This window comes from Bidens hawaiensis, unplaced genomic scaffold (assembly GCF_021521415.1).
Source record: "Bidens hawaiensis isolate Kalapana, Puna unplaced genomic scaffold, B.hawaiensis_p1.1 tig00008869_1, whole genome shotgun sequence".
In the NCBI taxonomy this organism is placed as follows: Eukaryota; Viridiplantae; Streptophyta; class Magnoliopsida; order Asterales; family Asteraceae; genus Bidens; species Bidens hawaiensis.
Window position 1 is genome coordinate 370,403 of NW_027491641.1, and position 15,089 is coordinate 385,491.

Consider the following 15,089-nt stretch of genomic DNA (forward strand, 5'->3'; position numbering starts at 1 on the left):
TTATACTTATGAACTTTCCACACTGACATGCCGGTATTCACCGCATAAATAAGTGGGGAAGTAAGTCGTTGCGTGTGGACGGCGGCAAAACCCGCATAAACACAAAACGGCAAAAATTTCTAAGAGATGAGGACAACCTTCACGCAGGTCAGTTATAGGTAAAGTTTGGTCATCCCACTAAATGAAAGTGACGGTCCTACCCGCACAATCATGATAGAGGAAACTGAACATTAACCTATTGACAACCGCGCGTCGAAAGGTTTAACTTATTCAAAACACTGATGCCGTTATTCACCGCATAAATAAGTGGGGAAGTAAGTCGTTGCGTGTGGACGGCGGCGAAACCCGCATAAACACAAAAAACGGCAAAAAATTTCTAACGAAAACCTTCACGCATGTCAGTTATAGGTAAAGGTTGGTCATCCCACTAAATGAAAGTGACGGTCCTACCCGCACAATCATGATAGAGGAAACTGAACACTAACCTATTGACAACCACGCGTCGAACGGTTAACTTATTCAAAACACTTGGAAAATTGCTAAGTTCAACTAAAGTATGCACGAGCGAATCATATATTGTTTATGAGGCAAAACAAGTGCCAAATTAAATTATAATATGCATGAGCAAGTCATATAACGTTTATAAAGCAAGTCATCCAATGAAAGTGGCGGTCCTACCCGCACAAACATTTATATTTCATAAAAAAATTCAAACATTACAAGAATGGCCGGGTATCTACCCGCCTACAGAAATATAAATCTATCCTAACGGTGGGAAGGGATCTCAAGGTTCAAACTTCAGGACCACTCCCTCCAAACCCACTTGTACCCGCACCATCAGTTGGCTGTGGCGGTTCAAGGAAAGTCTTGAGAATGGTTAGCCCATCATCAGCAGCAGCAATTTCGTTCACCTTCTCCACCACCGGATGCGGGAAGGCAGCATACTGGTTCACTGCTTGGTCATAGGCAGCTTCAGTGTCTACGTCATAAAGAGGGAAGTTGGAAGGCGGGATGCCCTTCTCAATAAACCCCAGACCAAGCAAGAAACCAGCCTTTTCCCCATCCTCATGAGAAGCGTTGAGGGCTGCGCTCATGGCATCGTCATAAGATGTGCTCGTGAAGATCCGATGCACAACCTACAAAAAAAAATATATGTATCAAAAACTTTTCTAAGTATAAAGAAAAGCGTAAAGACATTGTGAAGCTACGCATACCTGCGACAACGCTTCTCGTAAAAGCCATTCCTTGGTGATCAGAGCTTCCTGGAGGGCTGCTTGAGCTTGGTTGCGGGCGCGTTCGGCTTCATTTTTGTTAAGGTTGGCAAGCAACACTTCCTTAGCAGCAGCCTCTTCAACGCCCTTCAGCTTACGCTCAGTATGATCAAGCATACCCCTCTGGTCCAAGATCTCTTGAAGCTTCTTGGCGTCTTCCATGTCCAAGGCATCATGAGCCTGCTGGAGCCTCTCTAGTTTGGCTTTAAGCTCCTCATTCTCGGCACGCAGAGGCTCAGCAACAGCTTCAGCTTTGATGGCCCTCTCGGTCGCATTCCGCGCAGTTTCCTTAGCCAACCTGAGCTGTTCATTAACAGCTTGGGTAGCCTTGGAATGGCCCTCGAGCCGGGCCTGAACTTCAACCTCGAGGGCCTTGAAGGCCTTTTCCTTCTCCGCAGCAATGGCGGAAAGCCTCCTGTTCTCCTCCCGGATAGCCCGTGCCTGGGCCACTTCCTGGCTACGAACTTGTCGTTTTCACGACAAAGCAACTCGACGCGCGGCTGCATCCGGGCAAGGAGAATCCGAAGCTCGTTCGTCAGCCTACCCTCCTGGTAGCTAGACATAGCTTCCCCCAACGCACCACTTGAAGCTGCGTGACGCGCCCACTCGACGCAGTCCAAAGCCGTCCGAAGGGTTGTTCCCCGGCGGATGTTCCACCGCGGAACATACACCTCATTGGAATCCGAAACTGCAAAAACAAAAAGCAGTTAGGAAAAGATGATATATATAAAAAAAAATAGGCTAAAATAACCCTACGCACCTGTAGGGTCGACAACAGGCTGGTAGCCGCCAAACCCATCACCCGAACCTAAGGGATATCCATCCAAGAGGTCAGGCAGATGGGAAGGAGGCAGAGATTGGCTAGAAGCCCCAACGCCGAACATACCTGATGAACCGGCCGGGGCACGGTTGAAGCCGCCGCGGTAGAGACCATCGGAGGTGAACTCACTGGAGGTGAACTAACAACCGTGGCCGCCGCTGCGGAGGAACCCGCAGAGAAAATCACCGCCGGCTCAGTGAAGGATGCAGTGAATATGGCACTGACAGCCGGAGGAGAGGACGTTACAGTTGGAACAGTTGCCTCAACGGGATGAGCAACTGAACCAATGCTGCAAACAGGCGCAGCTGCCTGGGTCATCGCCTCGGGTAGGTTGACCAAACCTACCGTCGTGGGTCCAGAACTGCTCCTTCTCGCATCACTTTGGAATGCGGTTACATCCACGCCTGCACGAAGACAAGATATTTAAAACAATGGCGAAAAGAATTGCGGGTAAGATAAATAAAAAGTACTTACGAGTTTTCTTAATCTTGAAGGTTCTGGCGGGCGGGGACGAACCCGATGGAACTGGCCTCTTCACGCCAGTCACCGTCGTAGAACTTGGTCGCGCGGAAGTGGCAGCTGTCTCAACCTCCAACACAGTTGTCTCACCACTACCAGGGTTCCCCGCGCCTCCTCACTTTCGGTCTCCGAGTCAGACCGGTTCCCCTGATCGGCAGTGGAGGCAACCTTCGCCTTGCCCTTCACGCCGGCAGCTTTCTTCTTCCTCACGAAGAAAGGACCGTCTGCGGATTCCTCATCAGAAGATGACAAAATTAGAGAAACTCCAGCAGAGGTTTGAGCATGAAGAGGGCGAGGGTTAATGAAACCCTTACCTGGCCGCGTGGCGCTCAGAATTTCGTGGCCTGGCGAGTAGACCTCCACAAACCGATCCGCCGTTTGCTCCAAGATGGGCAACTCGTTCTCGTCGAGAGCACGAGTACCCAACCGAGCGGGACCACCGCTCTCACGCGGTTGCAGAAGCGGCTGCAAATTGTTCCCCTCTGAAAATAAACAGAAAAGCAGTTAGAAGAAAAACCCTAAATCAGCAAAAAGAGATGGAGCATACCATAGGGAATAGAATTCGAACCGTATTCAAGAACGATGGGAATCTGTGGCGCCTCTGCCCCAGCATCCTTCCATACCCGGCTCATCCCAAGCATCACCATCCCAGACTACGCAAAGCGATAAACCGGAGTCTGGATCCGGGAGATCTTGGTAAACCATTCCGCCTCCTGGTAGTTGGAGGCATGAAGGTTCGGGAGTGCTCTCCCATTCTTGAATGTCATCGCTATGGGGACGACACGGGCAGAGATATAGAAGAACTCCCGCTTCCAAGACCGAAGACTGCGCTCGGTAGCACAGATCTTCAAACCCTTGATCCGAGTAATCAGGGTATACCAGCCCTGGATGCACCTCCAGGAGTAGAAGGTCATCAGGCGGTCGACGCGAGGCTCAACGCCAAGAATGTGGCACACCCATTCAAAGTGGCGAACCTTTGCGATCGCCATCGGGTGCACCTCCGTCAAATGTACACCGTGTTTCTCCAGAACACGGTACACAAACTTCGTCAATGGGAACCTGAGATTCCCATAGATGAAGAATGCAGCATACACCCCTATCTTGCCCTTGGGGGCATCGTACACCGTCTGGTGAGGCTCAGGAAACTCAGGCTCGAAAAGATCGAGCATGAACTTCTTGACGATGTACTGATAAAGGTCGACGGAAAGAGCACACTGACACTCGCCAGCAGTACTCTTATCGTCCTTGTCAGACGCGGACACCGGATTCTCAGAGTATAAGTCGGACTCCTCGGCAGTAGCCTCAGGATCACGAATGGAAGACATGTTGAGGATGGAAAGAACGATTTCAGGAGAATGCTCGACAGAAGTTAGAGTATTCGCCGGAAATCACTTAGAAGAAAAAGTGAGTGAGTTGAGATGCATCCTCTTCCCCCTTTATATACCCATCGCAATGAATGCGATGAATTTAATGCGGGGGAGACGGAAAAGCGCAGGTGCAATGAAACTATGACAAGTGGAAAGAGCACGCTGGCAACAGCTGTTGACAGGACGCGTGCCGTAAACTTCGCGCCCACGCGCCCGAAAACTCGCGCCCACGCGCCTGAAAAAGCGTCTGGAATGACCATATACTATCACGTCGCCATAACTTCATGCACGTCCTGAAACTGTCAGAAGAAACCGTCACACCACGCTGACGTCCCTTCAACAGTTGGACTGTTCTTATCCTTTCACCAACTCTTCGAATTTCGAAAAGATTCAAAAAGATTCAAAAATAAGAGGGAATACACCCCCTTACCTTGGCAACCAAGTAACTATAAGACGGGTGCGGGTACAGTGTCAAGGCAAAACCCTTCACATACTTAGCACCCGCAGGGAATTGAAGCCAAGAATACCTTGGCAATCAAGTAACTATAAGACGGGTGCGGGTACAGTGTCAAGGCAAAAACCCTTCACATACTTAGCACCCGCAGGGAATTGAAGCCAAGAATACCTTGGAAATAAAGTAACTATAAGACGAGTGCGGGTACAGTGTCAAGGCAAAACCCTTCACATACTTAGCACCCGCAGGGAATTGAAGCCAAGAATACCTTGGAAGTAAAGTAACTATAAGACGAGTGCGGGTACAGTGTCAAGGCAAAACCCTTCACATACTTAGCACCCGCAGGGAATTGAAGCCAAGAATACCTTGGAAGTAAAGTAACTATAAGACGAGTGCGGGTACAGTGTCAAGGTGAAACCCTTCACATACTTAGCACTCGCAGGGAATTGAAACCAAGAAGGATCTTCTGGGCCACGCTTGTGGAAAGGGATATAACATCCCCGCATAGCGGGAACATTGAGAACTAGATTGTTTGATGCTCCAAGATGGAATTGGTTGTTTAAACATAATTGATCACTATGTCTAAAACTACCAAAACCTTTTGGAGAACCTATACAACTGAAACTCAACGCTCCTGACTTGCAAGGAGGTTACACACCTACCCGCATCATACCCAAAGATCAAGCAGAAAAGTGGGAAATTCTGCGTGACATTAGGAAAACCGCGGGAAGAATCCCCACGGAAAACCTTAAAACTAAAAACCCTTTTCAAAACCCTTTGCTTAAGTCCAAAAGTTCACCTCACTTATTAACAATTCATGAGAAGAACATTGGACTGGGGGGACTTGAAGAGGTAGGTCCCAGCAGGGCCCAGTTGGACCCGCAAGACTCACCTTGAAGAAGGACGTCTGCGCAAAGACCAACTGGTTCCGCAGGACCCACCATGCTCAGAGAGATGAAGACCTTACGCGCAGTACGCCAGCTGTTCCCGCAGGAAAAGCCTCCCAATGGTGAAGTACCCCGCCTGTTCCCGCAGCTGCGGATACAAGCCATCAGGGAAGGCTACCCGCACTAATAGCAAGGCTACACGCACAAGGCACTAACTCTCAATAATTCAGTAATGTCACCTGAAGAAGGAATGAGCAAGGCGGGAATACTCCCGCCCAAATGAGCCAGTCCGTACGCTTCTGGAGGATCTTTTGTACTATACCTGCCAAGGTATGGACAAAATAGACAAGATCTGACCAAAGCAGCCCATGAACCAATCACAGGGTGACAGCTCACTGACAACAATACGACGAGGAGCACACTCTAGTACAAAATGTCACTATCAGCCGCTGCCTACTCACCAACCCTTGCCGTGGCACGTACATAGCCTGCAGTTGGTGGAAAAGGAATAGTACACAGCCGGCCATGTCACTATCATCCGCTGCCTACCCACCAACCACCAGCATGGCACGTGCGTAGCCCACAGTTGGTAGAAAAGGAATATTATACCGCTGGCTGTACCTGCTTGGAAACCTACCTTCGGCTATAAATACTCCAACACCTTGGAACGGTATCATATATTATCTTATATCTCCATATATTATCTGATATCTTCTCTAGCAATTTCTCTTAATATACATTTATATTCAAGAGCAATCTAGTCTGATTCTCACGCCGGAGGGTGGTCACAAGGAGGTACCCCCCCTCCCTTCTCAGTGACGAGCTCACGGTGTCTGTTTTGCAGGTCATCAGAGGAATAACCATCTTTGCCGGACCTAACCCTCGTGGAAACATCTATTTAACCCCCAGATTATCCGTAATCTGCCCGGGGTCACTTAGTGTTTCTTCAGATAAGATCCTTTTTTTGTAGTAATAAATAATAATATTATCAATAATTTAGTATTTGAAATGCTCGTTCGTGGTGTATCAACATAGTCAACTTCATCAATCTGAAGGATTAAATGTATTGTTAAAGACGAAAAGTGAAAATTAAACTTTGTACAAAAAGTTTTAACGTATGAACTATAGGGGGGTAATTGTAAGTAATTATCAAACTCTTACAAACATAATTACAGAAAGGGTCGGCATTCTCAAATTGACTTTAAAGTTGGAATCCCACATGTATACGATTGTGAGAATTGTGTTTTCGATTTTAATCAAAATCAAAATTCATACAAAGCAATGTTTAAATAAAATAAGACCGTAACATGGTCTGAATCCAAAATGATCAATACTTGAATTGAGAAAAATACAGAAATTGTAAACCAATTGGATTTGGAACCCCAATTCATAACGTGAGAAGACCGGCCAACTCAAAATCTTGAAAAGTTCAACTTGCAAGTTAGATCTAAATCATAATTCCATCATTGTTTAGTGGTTTGAATCCATTAACACTCATTTAGTACATATTATATATCGACCATCTTTTTATTGCTTATGCGGTTATGCAGGTTAAAAACGAATTTGTAGAATGCTATGCTTTTTCAAAAGACAGACTCACCAAAACGTAAAATATACGCAAACGATTATTGAATAACTCTCAATATATCATAAAAGAAATATAACTCAAAAACCCATATTACACCCGTGATTCTCTTGATGAACCTTAACCCGGTTGCATCTCATGTGTTATATAATGTGAACCACAATTTGGTTTATATAACATTTCTATCCAAAACATTACCAATTATAATTACAAAATAATTTGGAAACATATTGCAATTAGAAAACATAATCCACCTATGACAAGATTGTCAATACTGGTCCATCAATCAAGTTTACCGAGTTGTGACTTGGAGTCTGAAATTACCAACGTTTTTTTATGAAGTCTAATGAGTTAGAATCATTTCTTACTATTACTAAAACACATTAAAACTCGTTGAACTCATTGATAGGGTGAAATTATGAAATTAATAATTTGGTGTTCAATGAGCTTTTTTTTTTAAACCAAAATTATGATTTCTGGAATTAGAGGTTGAATGCCATCTAGGGTGTAAAGAACCACAAATAATATATAATTTCATATAGAACCAGTTGGTGTAAGATATGGTAAGCTAAATCAGGAAAATGGATCAGTGTTCTTCATAGCAATGGCCCATATTTGATCTAAATTAATGGTGATTTTGCATAAACGGTTGTTCTAGTCACATCATGATTTTGAATGCATGGTTACTGAAAGGTGTTTAGATAATCCTAAGTGATCCTTTGCAATTATTATAATGCGGTTAAGGTGTTTTAGTACAATTATATAATATATTGTTTTTTTGGATCATCTTAAAGTCCCTAGGATTAAATCCTAGCCCTCTAAAGTCAGAAGCATCCGTTACTGTCAGTTTTGCAATCTCTCTCATACGCTCTTGCGGTTATTGTCGCCAGTATTTCTAATTCTACTCTTTCAACCATATCAGATCCCGCTCTCTCCTTCTCTTTCTTTGCTTCTCGTGCTATGAAAAGCCAGCCATCGATCTTCAGGTTTGTCATAATCATCTTCGTTCTCAATGTCTATTGATGTCACGAATTTTGCAATTTACAGAGAAGAGAGGAAAAGCAATTTAGGTTTATCATCCATCATCATCATTAATGTCTATTGATCTCGTATAATTTTAATGTCATTTTGTAAATAATTACGATTAGTAACTTTCAACAATACAATTTTTTTATCTGTATTGCAGACTTTAGATATTCAGAAACATGGTGTAACTCCCAAAATGATAAATGCAACAACAGGTGAATAATCCACTATTGGCATCTTTCAACAGGTGATCTTAATGGAAATTTCAGTCTATTGGCATCTTTCAAGTTTCAACTTCTAATCAGTTAACAATCTACACTAATTCTATGATCATCAACTTCCATTGCTTTTTCTTCAGGTCATCACAACATCTACAGGAGATTTATTGCCTGCTAATACAGAAATTCTTGATGGAGTTGATTATCTTTTTGAACTTGCTTATTTAAATCAACATCTTCAGTATAGGTACAAGAATGATGTGATTTAATATTATACATGATTTTTCCTAACAAAAAACCAATGATGATTCACAGTTATTAATGTTGTTTATCTTATTTGTTTATTTGTCCATGTTAATGTATGTTATGTTGTTGCCACCAGTTCTGATAGAAAAGCTATAATCCACCCCCCCCCCCCTCTTATTCGTGAATTGATCTCATGTTTGTAATCAGTAACTGCGATGAATGCTACTAAACCTTATTTTGCTCTTTCTTTCAGATTACTTTGCTCCACCGTGTTGATATCAGTTTAGTATAGCTCCTTAGCGAAGACGAATCTGTTTGGCTATAGTTGGTAATAATATATGGCTGAATCCAGCTTTCTTTTTAGCAATATTATGGTTATACTAGACTTTAAGAAGTGTTTATTGAAGGATAATTCCTCTGCACATAAAGTGCTTGCAAGTAAGTAATCAAGTTTTGTTATCTTGGTATTTTATTTCTTTCAATTGTGGGTGAGCAAGCATTAGCGAACATAACCGATAACCATTTTAACCGATAGAATAAACCTACTGATCAGCCATATCAGTTTTGATTATTTCGGTTATATTAATATGTTATTATTATGGTTATTATTTCCTGCAGATAAACTTTTAACTGTCCCTTCTTTTTTAAACAAATAGTGTGAATAGAAATAGAAAATAATTATGTCATAATGACGTCAATTGTTGTCCACCAGACGGGTATAAAATTGATTATTATGAACATATTCTCCTTTCTGTTGGATGAAAACTAAGTTTGTTTTTCATCAGTTGTCAAGCTTTTGTATGATCTGCGCACTTATGTTGGCAAATATTGTTATTCAATTGGCATACTTAGTCCATATAGTAGTGGTATTTACTCTTGTCATATGCTTTTTTTATGGTCAAATTCACCCACATTAGTTTGAGAAAGTCTTGCCACCAAATAGTTTACAATTGAAACTATCAAGTTTAAGTATCAGATTACTTATGTGTATATTGCTACCAACCAATAGTTTACAAGTAAAACAATTAAGTTTAGAAAGTCTTGCCAACTCGCCTATTTTTCCACCTCTAGACAGTATTTTTGCTACCAGAAAAGTTTCAAATTATATACTTATGTGTAATAACTATAGCTAGCTTACATTTCTTCCATATGTTTGTCTAATTCTTTTAGGTGAAAGGAAAACGTCATAACAAATATTTAAATCTCATGTTTTGAGTTTTTATGGCAATAAATTTTGGTGTTTCTCTTACAGGTTGCAGTTATGGAGATGGGTTGCCTTTGATGGCATCTACTGCCCAAATCAGATCTTTAAGAAAGGGGTCGAATGGACAACTTTCAATTACCATTGTCTCAGAGCTTGAGCATTTAAAGAAATATCTTTTGAAGATAAAAGTTTGTTTTTAAACAAATCGTAAATGGCAGTTTTCGAAGCCAAACAAGATCAACAAAAAAGTGTGTCAATTAGTTCAAGATTGACTGGAAGATATTTGTTAAGGTATATGCTTATCTTTTGTAGATAAAAGTTTGTTTTTAAACAAATCCTAAATGGCAGTTTTCGAAGCCAAACAAGATCAACAAAAAAAGTGTGTCAATTAGTTCAAGAGTGACAGGAAGATATTAGTTAGGGTTATGCTTTTTTTGTTATGCATACAAAGAATTTAACTTTATATACAGCATGCTCATATCTTGCTAATATCATTGTTCTTAAAATTATGTCTTTTTCACATTATAAATGTATCATATATATATATATATATATATAGGATGAGTATCATTACAGAACCCTTAAATTATTTAATAACTTGAAGGAACCATTGAAAACTAACGTTTTTTATAAAAAATTTTGTATATTAATGTTATTTGAGTGTAGTTTCATCATTTTGTATATCTATATTTATAATTACAGTTTTGAAAATTAGTTTTTATACATATCTATGTTTTATTTTACACTTATGTAAATTTGTTAATAAATAAATTTTACACAGATGTAAACTTGTGATTTATATATGTAATCAAAATTTTTTATATAAAATATGATAAAACTACTCTTAAATAATGTTAGTATATAAGAAAAATTAAAAAAATGTTTGATTGTTTAGAGTTCCTAACAGTTCTTAACTTTTTTGGAGTTCTTAAATGATACCAACCCTATATATATATACACACACATACATATATGTATATATATATATGTAGTTCAAACTAGCATCATGATTGATGACTTCACAATTTAAATGCGTTCTACTTTTATCATAAACGGATGCTAATATCGCCTAGAATGCAAAGAATAACGTTTATGACATTGTCAATTTTGGAGATGCAGTTAACACATTCTGCTGAGTCTGAGTTTCCTTTTGTTATAATGGTCTTCACATATCTATCCTGGATCAATTGGCTAGGATTCAGAGACAAACTGGGAACTGTTGCTATAGTATGGTGGCTAATAGTTGGCATCAAACTTATAATGGTAATATTGATGATCAGAAATACAAAAAGTAGGTATAAGTGGACCTGTTATTACAATGACATTATCATTTTGTAATCAACTAATTTAACATTTTATGTTAATAAGTTGTAATTTGGTTCTAAACAAAACGGCATTTGTTTAGAAAGCAATTCAATCTGCTAATGGCATTATGACATTGAAGTACCCCGTCCACCGGACGGGTATAAAACTAGTTCATAATGGTTTAAGGTGTTTTATATATGTATGTCTTTTGTCTAACAAATCAAAAAATATTTAACGGGTCAAGAGAGTCACACAAATTTCTTGAGGTAAGGTTATGGGTTACTAATGGCAACAATTTTAAACGAGTAAATAGTGTTTCGTTAGAGACAAAGTTGTTTAATTATGTCAACTAATAAAGTAATCGGTTGTATGCATTATTGTTTGAATTTTAAGAAAAAGGCATTAGAGAAAGGGTTCACAAGCAAGATCCTCTACAAGCTAACGTGTCTTCATGATAAAACTATCAAAATAGAAAACTTGTAATATTCTTCATATAGTAAATTATTTGGTCAAATATAGGTAAATATTAGCATATTATATGCATGCAAGTATCATTATAAGTTATTAAGCTGGCATAGTTGTAAAACATGCCTTTATTTGAACTATGTCGTGTATTTTAGTATCATGAGACATATGTCCCCAATGGACAAGATTGTGGTGGTAAGGTGTACCTCCCCTCTATTTTAGAGGTGGAGGTTTTAAATTCTGAAAGACTTACTTAGATGGTTTATAAAAAATATTTAGAAATATGTTAGGTTGTCGTTAAGTAAAAACCATAATACATGATGGGAGAATATAGCAATGATATACAGTGTTGAAATAAGGATACATTGTGGAAGAATAATCATGATACGTTTTACTAGAAAATATATACATGATGGAAAATAGCCATGATATATCCTTTTAAAATAAGGGCACATGGTTGTGAATAATCAAGGAATATACTATGATCGGCCTCCATGCTAGCTAAAGTGAGCCACAACATCACGTGTTGAGTATATATAGTTGTTTTGTTTCTTGTAAATCGAAGATATATAATAAAATTTTATCTCTCAGTTTTTTTTTTCTTTTGTGCCATCGTCTTCAACAATTAAAGTATATCAAAACTATCGGAAGCATAGATAAAGGGCGAGATGCTTGAATTGTTTATTATGCAAATGCAAGAAAACTGTTATGAGCATTATCGGGCCAAGCCCAATTAATTAACATGATCTATGAGACCACAATGGACCCAACCAAGCAGCCCGATTTATATGTTATTAAAAGCCCAACAAGTAAAATTATCGGAAGCAGGATATAAGCTCGGGTAGAAGAGGATGTAGAGCAAGAATGAACTTGAGTGTTTGAACAATCAAGTTTCCCATCTGCATTCTCTCTGTAATTGGATTTTGTTTTCCCATCCATTTCTTGTATCCGGTTCTTAAGATTCATGAAATATGAAATGATTACTCTATAGATATCGTGTTTGATGTAGTTTGTATTGATTGACTTCAAAAACATACATAATTCAAATAAAAGACTAAAAACATTATTCAAACAAAAGACTAAAGACTCTTTCAACATCAACATCAACATCAACATCAACATCGTGCATGAGAAAGCTTCTACGAGTTTGGATTAACTTCACTAGTAGTCTTAATCAATAGGGACCTTGACTGGGTACCGACCAATGCAGAAAGACCATGCTTCCCCTTTGCAACCACCTGGTGGAACAGTCTTCAGCGCCGTCCAAACCACGCTGTTACACTTGAACCCTGACCCGAATGCAATCTGCCACACACGATCCCCCTTCGAAACTCGACCTTTAGCCTCCAGGTAACCCAGCTCATACCAACAAGAACTGATAGACGTGTTTCCAAACCGGTGCAATACCATCCTAGATGGCTCCATATCCCTCTCCGTTAGAGTCAAATTCTTTTGAACCTCATTCAACACCGCCTTATCACCAGGATGTACACAGAAATGCTCGAAAGCTAGCTTGAAGTTGGGTATGTAAGGCTTCACTTTCATCTTCAGTATATTCTTTTTCACAGGGGTAATTAAGAATAACAATTTCTCCTAAAAAGGTAGCACCAAAGGACTTAAGTTTTTATATTTAGCTTTAGCACGCCTCCTGCAATCGTCACTAGGTCCCGCGAAATTGAAACTCCGATAACACCTTTGTCATCTTCTCTGTTCTGCACGCTGTTGTAGCCAGGGCCGGCCCAATAGGCGTAAGGACTAAAGCTTGGGCTTTAGGCCCCCAAGTTTTTTAGGCCTTCATTTAAAAAGAAATTGTATTTGGAATATATATTATTTGTTCTCTGTTTCCTATTGCACTTCGTTGTTGTAGTCTATTGGTAGAGTTTCTGTGTTGCCAACATGTTGAATACCAATCTAAAAGTGGCCATAAATTAATTTGTTTCTTGTGAAGAATTGTTTTTCAATGCCCTATTTATGCATTTCAATTTTGTTATGCCCTTTGTCTAGTTTTTTGTCTAACACTTGTATACAAAATGGATATTATTTTTTTGTTACTTACGCGATCATACCTAAGACATTTATGTATCAAAGGTTTCAAACATAACTCACAATGAAATTTAATATATCGAAACCGGTTACCAAAGAAAAACAATGCAAAAAAGGCCCCTATTTTATACTTCACTTTAGCCCTCTAAAATTATTGGGTCGCCACTGGTTGTAGCTATTATTATCCACTGCTTCATGGGTTCGAATTATATGAGCTAACTCGTATTTGGTTCGGGCTAGATCACTCTTCTTATTTGAGAGCATCATGGCAGCACCGCCCATCCGGAAAAGGCAATTGGCTAAAACCATGGCGCGATCGTTTCCCAAGTACCAGTAAAGGGAGAGGATTTCAATGCTTAAAACAACAACTTCCAATCAGGATGAGTCTTGCGGAGAGTTCGGGCTAAGTCGATAGAAATAAGACTCGCACTACATCCCATTCCGCTTAGGTTGTAGCTTAAGATTTCAGGTTTAAGCTTGTAACGGTTAACAATCATAGAGGATAGAGACGGGTTGAACACGCTACAATTTACAATCAGAATACCAATATCTTGTGGTGCAATACCCGTCTTTTGAAATAACAAGTCGAGCAAACCATAAATGACCATCTCCATGTCGGTTAGAATTATCTTCCAATTTAACACATCCGCCAGGCCTGTGGGAATGTATGTCTCGTCCCCTAATCCAGAACTTGCCATGATACGCTCTTGAAAATTTGAAGTATCTTGATTGAAAACTCCCATGCTTTTATATTCTTTCAAGATGGCTTCCATGGACGTTTTAAAGTGGTCATCGGGTTTGAAGCAAGTGAAGTCAACAACATAGGTTGGTCTTGAACAGGGCCGTCTTTGAGGCATGGCAGGGTAGTCGACGGCCACAGGCCCGACACCACGCTAGACCCGAATTTTTTTTTTTCAAAAGAAATTTATATGTATTTTTATCAAAAACATGTGTATAATCAATGTTTCAACACAATTATATAACCACTAGCTTGATCTAATGGTAAAGGGGTAGACATCTAACCAAAAGGTTGCGGGTTCTAGTCTTGTTTGAGACAATTTTAAGCTTATTTTTATACAAAAGTTTTTTACACAACTTAAATCATAATCAAATATGCCCATTTATAATTAAATTGTTTAAACCCAACAAAATGTTTCTTTTACTTAAGGCCCAAAAAAAAGTTCGTCTTTGACCTAAAAAAATTTTCGTCTTTTCAGTGCTGGCCCTGGTCTTGAACTTTTTTCTAAGTAAACTCGTGAAGCTAAAAGGATGAAGGTGATGATCCATAAATAGTGGAGTCCAAAGTGAAGGATAGAGAGAGTGAGATGAATGAGAGCGAACCTTCGACATTAAGTGATGAAAGACAATACAAATGAGATGCAATGGAGGGAAGGGGTTCACTTATTAAGGAAAGTAAGAAACGAGAATCAACTTTGCAGGGGATAAAGGAATTAAATATGTTCTTAACTATCTACGCTAATCTATTACTAATCTAGTCTAAATATGTACGGAGAAAGTAATGCATGAAAATGTAATTGTAATCATATCTTGATTATTCAATAGAAATGATTTGTTTTAGAACGAAGCCTTTAATTCTTATGCCGCCACACTCTCCAATTTAAAGAGATTTGAACCGAGGAGACTCGGGATTCGAACTGACAATCTCGCAAGTAGAGTTG

The 15,089-nt window shown here is 39.7% G+C and overlaps 1 pseudogene; it reads right to left on the minus strand.

The window, feature by feature from the left end:
• Positions 1-12,537: 12,537 nt before the first annotated feature.
• Positions 12,538-14,267, minus strand: LOC143530233 (3-ketoacyl-CoA synthase 1 pseudogene; annotated as a pseudogene).
• Between the last annotated feature and the right edge of the window lie 822 nt (positions 14,268-15,089).